The 10,521-nt window shown below is 29.0% G+C and overlaps 1 non-coding gene across 1 annotated transcript; it reads right to left on the bottom strand.

Moving 5' to 3' along the window:
* Positions 1-8,577: 8,577 nt before the first annotated feature.
* Mir3033 (microRNA mir-3033) lies at positions 8,578-8,638 on the bottom strand. Its single transcript, NR_040197.1, has one exon. It is a non-coding gene; the product is annotated as a microRNA mir-3033 (primary transcript).
* Positions 8,639-10,521: the final 1,883 nt, after the last annotated feature.

Raw genomic sequence — 10,521 nt, forward strand, 5'->3', positions numbered from 1 at the left:
AATATGGCGATACTGTTTAGTCGTTCATCAGTCATCCTCGATCGCAAATAATTTTTAATTCGTTTTAGAGCACTAAACGATCGCTCTGAAGAGCAGTTAGACACAGGACAACATAGATACATTCTTAGAGCAATATTTACGTACGGGTATATGTCTTCAAATCCTTCATTTTTAAGCGTTACACACATATCTATAATTGATTTAGGTAATTGCTCCTTAGGTAAGGTAAGTAAATAGCTACGAAAGTGTACACATTCGTTTGAAAATGATAAATCCAGATCCGTTGAATAGTGTTTTCTTAACCGTTCAGCTTTTTCTCTAACTTCACTAATGCTTAATTCGGTTATATTAAAGAAGAATGAAAAATTTTCATTTACCATGTCATATGCTATTTTTCTTTTTCTCAACTCAGTAAGTAAGGAGTCCATGATTACAATATAAGTGTTTATTTTAAATGATTCTTTAGAACTTAAATCAACTTCTCCAATTTTGAGTTTTTTATTTTTTCTCTTAGTTTTATATTCATTGATTCCACATTTTGTTTTCCCAATTTGTTCATAGTGATCGAAACTATCTCTTAGATCATTGATATATTGGATAAGAGATTTATATATTGATACCACAGTTTCTAAATCAATTGAAACTTTTTGAAGTTCTTTGTTTACTTTATTAAAGCGTTAAAAATCTGATGCCGCCCCTATAAAAATGCCGCCCGGGGCGATCGCCCCCTCTAGCCCCCCCCTAAATACGTCACTGCAGTCTGCCAATGATATTAGGTAGGTACTAAGTATATTTGATGATATTATCGTGAATAAAGTAATTTATATACAACCTATTTCCGTGGAACCTTGTTTTAAATTTTCAATCCTTAGCTATAAAAGTTGAAGATTTTATAAATTTTTAACTACAAAATAATTATTAAATTTAAAATTTGAGACATTTTATCAAAATTCGAACTTTAAATGCTTATAAAAAAAAAATTGTGCCTATGTATTTTCAATATTTTTCAACTGCTATTGTAACAATATATCAGAAGCCTTGCATTACATTTTCATGCTTTTTTACTCAACAAATAAGTTTTTATTGATATTTATAGAAAAAATAACTAAAAAAATTGGAAAATGACAATGTCTGTAAACAGCTCAAAAAGAGTCAAATTATTTTCAAAATTGTATCGTTTATAGAAAATGCTAATATAAACATTCAGTGAAATGTTCAAGTTTCTACAGTCATTCGTTTTTTAATTACAACAAAATAAGAAAATCGTCTCATGAGAAATCGAGCAAATATCAAATGTTGTAAAAATATGAATTTCAAACGCTCATAAAAATTTAATTTGATTTTCTTATAGACATTTTTTTTTTTTGAAAAGCGTAAACAAGCTTATGAGGAATCTTGTATTACATTTTCAAATCTGAGATTTAAAAAGAAAATTTTTCATGAATTTCTAACTCAAAATAATTTGCAAATTTTCGTCATTTTTACGTATTTTGACAATATTTGAACTTTAAGTGCTTATAAAAAAAAAATTGTGACTATGGATTTTTAATTTTTTTCATCTGCCATTGAATATTGAAACAATATACAAGGAGCCTTCTATTAAATTTTCAAGCTTTTTTAACCAACAAATAAAATTTTATCGATATTTATAAAAAAAAAAACTAAAAAAAATGGAAACTAAATATGTCCGTAAAGAGCTCAAAATAAGTCAAAATATTTGGAAAATGTTATGGTGTATAAAAAATGCTAATATAAACAACCAGTCAAAATTTCATGTACCTACGGTCATTTGGTAAGAGTTGCACCAAAAACCAAAATCAATTTTCTCGAAAACAGATTTTTCGTAAAAATTCCCGTTTTTCCTTAATTTTACTTTTGTTTTTCATGGCGCTTTTGAATGGGAAATTTTTACTTTTGAACCCCCAAAGTACCAACTAGATTCCCTTTCCTATCAGAAAAGATACTGTTAAAGAAAATCCAAGCATTCTTATTGTACTAAAAGGTGATGACAGACACAAAATTAAAAATTAAAAAAGGTGGGTAAATGGATGTCACTCTGCTGTACAGTAGATTACAAGTGGGTCAATGTATAATGGATGGTATTAAATTTGAATTCAATGATATAATATCATTGTATAAGAAAAACGATTCTGAGCGGAGACTGAATCTAGGTAATAAATTCCAAATTAATCATATCACAATATTCATTAGGTATAGGTACTTATAACGCGTTATACATCAACAAGCCGTGGTACTACCATAGATATATAATAGTATAGGTACTTTAGAAGTTTCAAGTACCCACAAATAATATTATACAATCACAACAAAATAACCAAAATAGTTATTCCAGGTTTTTTAATATGTAATTTCGTCCAAATTTGAATTTAAAATGACTATAAAAATAAACTGTGCTTATGTATTTCTTAGAATTTTTGGTACCTAACAGAATTAAATATTTACGTAAAATCTTGTTTTAAATTTTCAATCCTTAGATATAAAAGTTGAACATTTTATAAATTTTTATCTACAAAATAATTATTCAATTTTAAATTTGATAAATTTTGTCAAAATTTCAACTTCAAATGCTTATAAAAAATAATTGTGCTTATGTATTTTTATAATTTTTCTACTTTACCAAGTTACTTTAGGTTTTTAATATGTACTTTCGTCCTAATTTGAACTTAAAATGAGCATAAAAATAAACTGTTCTTATGTATTTTTTAGATTCTTTGGTAACAGAATTGACTACTTACGTGGAATCTTGTTTGAAATTTTCAATCCTTAGATATAAAAGTTGACCATTTTATAAATTTTTAACTACAAAACAATTATTCAATTTTAAATTTGATAAATGAACGAAATTATAAAATAATATTAAATATACATTAATAAGTATAATTCTTTATAATTATATTTTTATTTCATTCTTATAACAGCTGGCCTTCTCAAAATATTTCTAAAATTGAGTTATTCACTAGGCACAGTTTTTAGAAACTTGAAACATTAATATTATGATTTTAGAATGATTAGTATAATGTATAGAGATCATTATTGAATTTTTTATTTAATGCTTATGATATTTCTAGGTTGATATTAATATTCAAAGTTTATATATAGACTATTAAAATTTAAATTAAATCATGAAATACACTCATTTAAATATCAAAAAAAAGGTTACAACACTCTGATAGCACTATAGCATAAAACTTTGACAACATCGACTGGTAATATTTGAAAAGATTTACAATTTTAAAAGCATTTGGTGTATGTTTTAAAATGTTCTATGATTTTAATGTTGAATATGTGTCCCAATTAGATTAAGTGTGGTTGTTTTTACAAGCCTTTTTTCATAAACATACAATACTGATCAGTTATAATGGATAGACGTGCCTGGTCGCCTGATTAGGTTAAAAGCGTCGTCCACCAATAAATTACAAGAAAAAAAAGGTGGGCAAGTGGATGTCATAGATATATAATAGTATACTTTAGAAGTTTCAAATACCCATGAATAATATTATACAATCACAATAAAATAACTAAAATAGTTACTTTAGGGTTTTAATATGTAAATTTTTAACTACAAAGTAATTATTCAATTTTAAGTTCAATAAATTTTGTCAAAATTCGAACTTTAAATGCTTATAAAAAAAATTGTGCCTATGTATTTTTAATATTTTTCAACTGCTATTGTAACAATGTATCAGGAGCTTTGTATTATCCTATAAGGAATCTTGTATTACATTTAAAAATCTTAGTTCTAAAAAGAAAAATTTTTACGAATTATTAACTCAAAATAATTTGCTAATTTTCGTGATTTTTACATATTTTGTCAATTTTTGAACTTTAAATGTTAATAAAAAAAAAAACTGTGACTAAGGATTTTTAATATTTTTCAAATATCATTGTAACAATATAGTAGGAGCCTTGTATTAAATTTTCAAGTATATTTACTCAACAAATAAAGTTTTATTGACATTCATAGAAAAAAAAACTAATAATATTGGAAACTAGTATACAGTTCAAAGCAAATCAAAATATTTTGAAAATTTTATCATGTATAGAAAATGGAAATATAAACAACCAGTGAAAATTGCATGTATCTAACTTTCCTATCAGAAAAGGTACTGTTGAAGAAAATCCAAGCACTTTTACTGTCCTAAAATGTGATGACAGACACAAAAAAAGTAATAAATAACTAAAAAAAAAACAAAACACACACCATTGTAAAATCAATATATTCATCGTTGCACTTAGAATCAAAAAAACACGCATCATTGTAAAATCAATACATTCATCGTTTCACTCAGAATCTAAAACACACATCATTGTAAAATCAATACATTCATTGCTCTGCTGAGAATCTAAAATACTAATAAAATTGGAAACGGAAAATGTCCCTAAACAGTTCAAAACAATTCAAAATATTTTAAAAACCATTGAAAATTATCATATATAGAAAATGCGAATATAAATAACCTGCAGTTATGTATTTAATGTAGGTATATACGTCCATTCGTTTTAGTCTTTTAGAGTTACACCAAAAACCAATATCGATTTTGTCGAAAACTGATATTGCGTAAACATTTCCGTTTTTCCTTGATTTTTATGATGTTTTTCCCAGCGCTTTTAAAAACTATAGAGAATTTTAAAATTTTCCTCCCAAATGCACCTACTAAATTAACTTTCCCATCGAACAATAGATACCCTCGAAGAAAATCGAAGCAGTCTTGCTGCCCCAAACCATGTAGATATAGACACAAAAATAAAAAATCGATTGTCCTTAAACCCGGCAAATTGTGATTATTAAGAAATAATATAAATGTATATACTCAGGAAAAGAACAGAAAAAGAGTAGTTAAGAGTACAGAGTAGTTTCCCCCCCCTCCTTGCTTGAATAAATCCTGGTTGCGCCATTGGTACAATATCCGATATCGTACAATTCGTTTTTAATATGTAGGTAATCTCTAAACTATTATAGTATTGGGATTATTTTATTAAAAATTAAATTATATTCTTAAACTTATCATTAGACATTACCTATATAATTTATAATAACCAATAAGTTAACCACTACAATATATACGCTTATATTATTTTTTTGTTACCTAGGTACTGAAATGTTTTAACATTATATAAGTTTCTGATAATGATTAGTAAACATAAATACATTATACTATAATTACTGTTAACTGTTTAGTCTAAAAAAAATAAAATATATATATTCGTATTTTGTTTAATTTTACTTTACTTAACGCACCTACTACATTTTGAGGGTAGATATTTTAAGTAATTGATTTGGTTCAAAGACCATGGTATGGTTAAGTGGAAATACTGCAATTTATTAAGTAGCTTTTGAATTTGTATCGTATTGTTTATCATTTTATATAAAATCTATCTATATATATAAAAAGCGGCCAAGTGCGAGTCGAACATGAAGGGTTCCGAAGCAGCAAGTAACATAAATAACAAGTTGTTTCGTTCAGCCGGCATGAACTTTGGCCCCACCACCAGGTCCAGCAGAATTCTTATCTAATATTATAATAATAGGTATTATCCGCTCGGATAAGCGCAGCCGGTAAACTCCCCCCCCCCCGCACGCTCGGCACCCGGTACCGATCAAGCCACAACCCCGCGAATTATAATTATTATTAACTTATTTATTTATTAAAAAAAACTACTTACTAGATCTTGTTCAAACCAATTTTCGGTGGAAGTTTGCATGGTAATGTACTTCATATATTTTTTTTAGTTTTATCATCTTCTTATTTTAGAAGTTAAGGGGGGGGACACACCCTTTACCACTTTGGAAGTGTCTCTCGCACAAACTATTCAGTTTAGAAAAAAATGATATTAGAGACCTCAATATAATTTTTGGTATCTATTCATAGATAACCCACACGTATGGGTTGGATGAAAAATTTTTGAGTTTCAGGTCTAAGTATGGGGAATCCCCAAAATTTATTTTTTTTTCTATTTTTGTGTGAATCTTAATGCGGTTCACAGAATACATCTACTCACCAAGTTTCAACAGTATAGTTCTTATAGTTTCGGAGAAAAGTGGCTGTGACACCCGGACGGACAGACAGACGGACACGACGAATCTTTAAGGGTTCCGTTTTTTGCTAAATCCTATAAAAATGGTGTGAAATATGTGAAGTAATTAATCAATTGAGAACAGCTGAGCCGATTTTGATGACATTTTTTGTGAATGTTTGAGTGGTTCATTGCAGTGGCGGTTCCAGGGGGGGGGGACAGGGGCACGTGCCCCTCCTGTCAAGTGGGATCTAAAAAAAATAACGTGGATAATTTTTATATTTTTATAGCTTTCATAAATGTTTTATTTGAATATGTTATAATATAATATATTTTTCTATTGTCGGACTCCGGAACTCCCAGCATAGCACCACGCGCCGGACTGCCGGCGTTATCGCTGTTTTCCAATTGTTATAATTTAAAAGCATTATTATTTCACTAATCTTATTATTATATTATCTTCTTTCACATAATAACTTATTGTGACAAAATATACTAGTAATATTATACATTTTTTCACGAACATCTTATGAGGGAACATCTTAATAATCAATGTAAGTATTTATTTTATTTCAATTTTTAGAATCTGTAGGTACCTCTCGAGGTACCTATTGATAATATTGAATATTGATTATATAATTTTTTGTATTTTTATATTATATTAATATGTTACTTTTATACTATTCAACTACAAAGTATTAATATTGACTATACTAAAGCGATAGACATGATAGAAGATGTTAAATCTGTATTGAACACAATAAGAAATAATTCAATAACCGAATTTAAAACGATTTTTGACCAAACTAAAATTAAAGCTGAAAAAAATGGATGTTGAAATACGGATTCTCAGAATAACCAACTTAGAACGACATCGAGCAAATACTAAACATAATGATCCAGCGGAATATTATCGAATAAATATTTTTTTACCTTATTTAGATTACTTACCTTATATCAGAATTGAATTTACGATTTCCTAAAGATAATAATGTTATAATTTCTAACTTAATAAAAATTATTCCAAAACATTATTTCAAATATGATACACCTGATGAAGAAATATTGTATGCGGCTCAAAAATATGAAGCGGATTTACCATCTAGCATTGAAGTACTTCGTGGGGAACTGTGTTTATGGAAAGAGTTATGGAAGACAAAATCTAAGAAAGCAGATACACCTATGGAAGCTTATAAATCTGCATATATGTTTCCTAATATCGAGTGCCTGTTAAAAATATTATGTATTATACCCGTTACAACAGCGACTTCAGAACGATCATTCAGTTCGTTGAAACGCATAAAAATATATTTAAGGTCTACAATGAACCAGAGTAGACTCAACGGCTTAGCAATGCTTAATATTAATAAAGATATTAAAATAACCCCAGAAGAAGTATTAGACATATTTTCTACAAAACATAATAGAAAACTTCAATTAAATATTTAAGAATTAAGTTTGTAATATACTAATATATAGGTTAATATAAGTTGTTATGTAAGATAGATGGTAATATAATATATTAGATTATTTTATTTTATAATATTTTTAAATACATTTTACAAGAATGATTATTGTGCCCCCCCTGTCAAAAGTCAAAATATTCTGGATCCGCCGCTGGTTCATTGGATGGTTTAGATTCACAATTTGACCAGGTAAGTCCAATCTGAGGAGGTGCTCAAACAGAAATTTTGAGATTTACGTTGGAAATTTTTGTTAATAATAATAAAAACAAGGTCCATTTCCCCAGCCCCCCCAAATTAGAATTTCGAAATTCCGTTTATTCCATATGTTTGTAAGTCGTTTGTAAAGGTTTTTAAAGATATTTTTTTCGTTTGTAAAGAATTCGTTTTCCTAAAAAACCAAAAAAAAAAATTATGGCCGGATTTTGGAATTTCGAAACTCCGTTTATACCATTCGATTGTACTTCGTTTTTAAAGAATTCGTTTTCATAAAAAAACAAAAAATACCTTTGGGGGGGGGCTGGGGAAATGCCCCGAATTTTGGAATTTCGACATTCCGTTTATACCATTCGATTGTACTTTGTTTGTAAAGGTTTGTAAAGATAATTTTTTTGTTTGTAAAGAATTCGTTTTCATTTTAATAAACCTAGGTTTTTTATTTTTTATTTTCATCAAATACAGATTTTTCAGCGGCTCGACATTCGACAACGGTAAGACGGCGATCGACAAATACCGACGGTAGGGAACCTTGGCAGGAATATGGTGGAGATGCGCGGAAATGAACGCATTTTGGTCGCCGCCCAGTACCGCTCTCTCCTGGAACGGAGTATAGAAAAACTCGCATAAATATTAAATTATTTATAATTTATTATATTATATTCTATAATATTATTTCTAGCAATAAGTGATCAATGTACATGTTATAACTTAAAATGATATAATGACAAAAAAAATTTTAATACATGTAATACCTATAGTACTTACATAGCTCAAGTCTCTACTTGCCTTTTTTTCCGTGTTATCGCAACAGAAGTATGGACTGCGTTAGCAATACTTACAAGTCTCTTCTCGCTTACCGTCACAAAAATGGATGTCCGTGGACGAATCAAATTACCACGTTCACGGGCAACCATTCTTGTGTATGTAATCGAGATACTTCAGCTTGTCATTAATTTAGGCTAGTGTTTCTTTATCAAATATCTGTACAGTGTCCACAGAAGACGGTGGTCGTCCCGTTTGTGGATAAGCGGTAAATCATCCATGTTCAGCAGGCAACTGTTACAAAATAAGTATAATTGTTGTTGATCGTGGCCGTTGTAAACGCAAAATTGTCTCCAGTACATCAGAGTATCTGACCTCGATGGCAGTCATTTTCTGTGATTTTCACGAGACCAGTGGCACTGGAGGTGTGCACACTGCACATTGTAGATAAATAAATAATTAAATATAAAAGTATAGAGCATTACACTATATACGGAGATAAGCTGATAAATAATAGTGCTAGACGTAATGTACATTGTACGTTACTATATTAATTAAATCGAAGTGCACTACCTACCACAACAGTACCTAAAATAAACAGCAAAAAAAGTAGACATTCACAAAAAAATGTGTTTATTGCACACAAAATAAAATTCACGTAGCAATTTGATTTTGACAAACAGATTTTTTAAAGAGGAAATTGATAAGTTACCTAGTTAATAGTTAGTACGTTACCGAGATGATGTGGGTGTTGATAGTAGTTAAAAATTAATGAAAACATTGCTTCGGCATGAACTTTGCTCGCCGTGCTTGAAATTATTCAGACATGGCGGTGATGAAAAACGTAGTTTAAAAAATATATAACGGATAAACAGGAGTAGCGGACCTATAGACCATAACCTAACCTAACAATGATGAGCGGATCTGTTGTGTATCGACGCGCACGAGGCAAGCATAATAAAGATAGAATGAGCGGCCGAGCGGGTGATCCGTGAATTTTAGGTAAGGTTTTTAAATCGATTTTTCGAATCGATCATGGATCATGGATGTACAGGGGCGTCATTTGGGGAGGGGGGGTGCAGGGTGTACATTTGCACCAACTTTTTTTCTTTGGCCTGCCATCAATAAATATAAGCGCTGATATACTTACCTAAGTGTTTTATATTATATAGCTTATATTTTTTCAGTATTTAAAAAAAAATGTATTGTATTAATGTTTAATTTCCAATAATGTTTGATGTGGTTTAGGGGCCCTACAATATTATTATTAATACAATTATAACACAAACGTTGTGAAAAATGGTATCCATAAAATAAATTTCTGGTTTTATTAAGCTAGCTATATTATATATTTTGATTATGCAGCGGGAAAAAATCTGTTGGTTAGGTTCGATTAGGTATTTACTATTTTATTATTAAGGGGTTTTATACCCATACATTTATTTACCAAGTGTAAATACCACTGTACACTGGTATCGACAATATAAAATAAATACATTAAAAGTACCTACACATAGTTCTTCAAAAATAGTAACAATAATGTAATATTTTCATACTAATATAAGTGACATATTAAATAAAAATCTTCTACAGTTTATAACCCCACTTGACCACCCCCTCCCCCCCCAAAAAAAAAAAAAACTATAGTTCAAAGACCAAAACTATAAGAAACTCAAATTAAATTTTTATGAGCGTTTGAAATTCATATTTTTACAACATTTAATATTCACTCGATTTCTTACGTAACGATTTTCTTATTTTGTTGTAATTAAAAAACGAATGACTGTAGAAACTTGAAAATTTCACTGAATGTTTATATTAGCATTTTCTATATACGATAACATTTTGAAAATAATTTGACTCTTTTTGAGCTGTTTACGGACATTGTAAGTTTTCAATTTTTTTAGTATTTTTTTCCATAAATATCAATAAAGTTTTATCTATTGGGCCAAAAAGTGTAAAAAATTAATACAGGGCTCCTGATACATTGTTACAATAGCAGTTGAAAAATATTACAAATACATAGGCACAATTTTTTTTT

The sequence above is a fragment of the Acyrthosiphon pisum genome, chromosome A1 (assembly GCF_005508785.2).
Source record: "Acyrthosiphon pisum isolate AL4f chromosome A1, pea_aphid_22Mar2018_4r6ur, whole genome shotgun sequence".
NCBI classification, from domain to species: Eukaryota; Metazoa; Arthropoda; class Insecta; order Hemiptera; family Aphididae; genus Acyrthosiphon; species Acyrthosiphon pisum.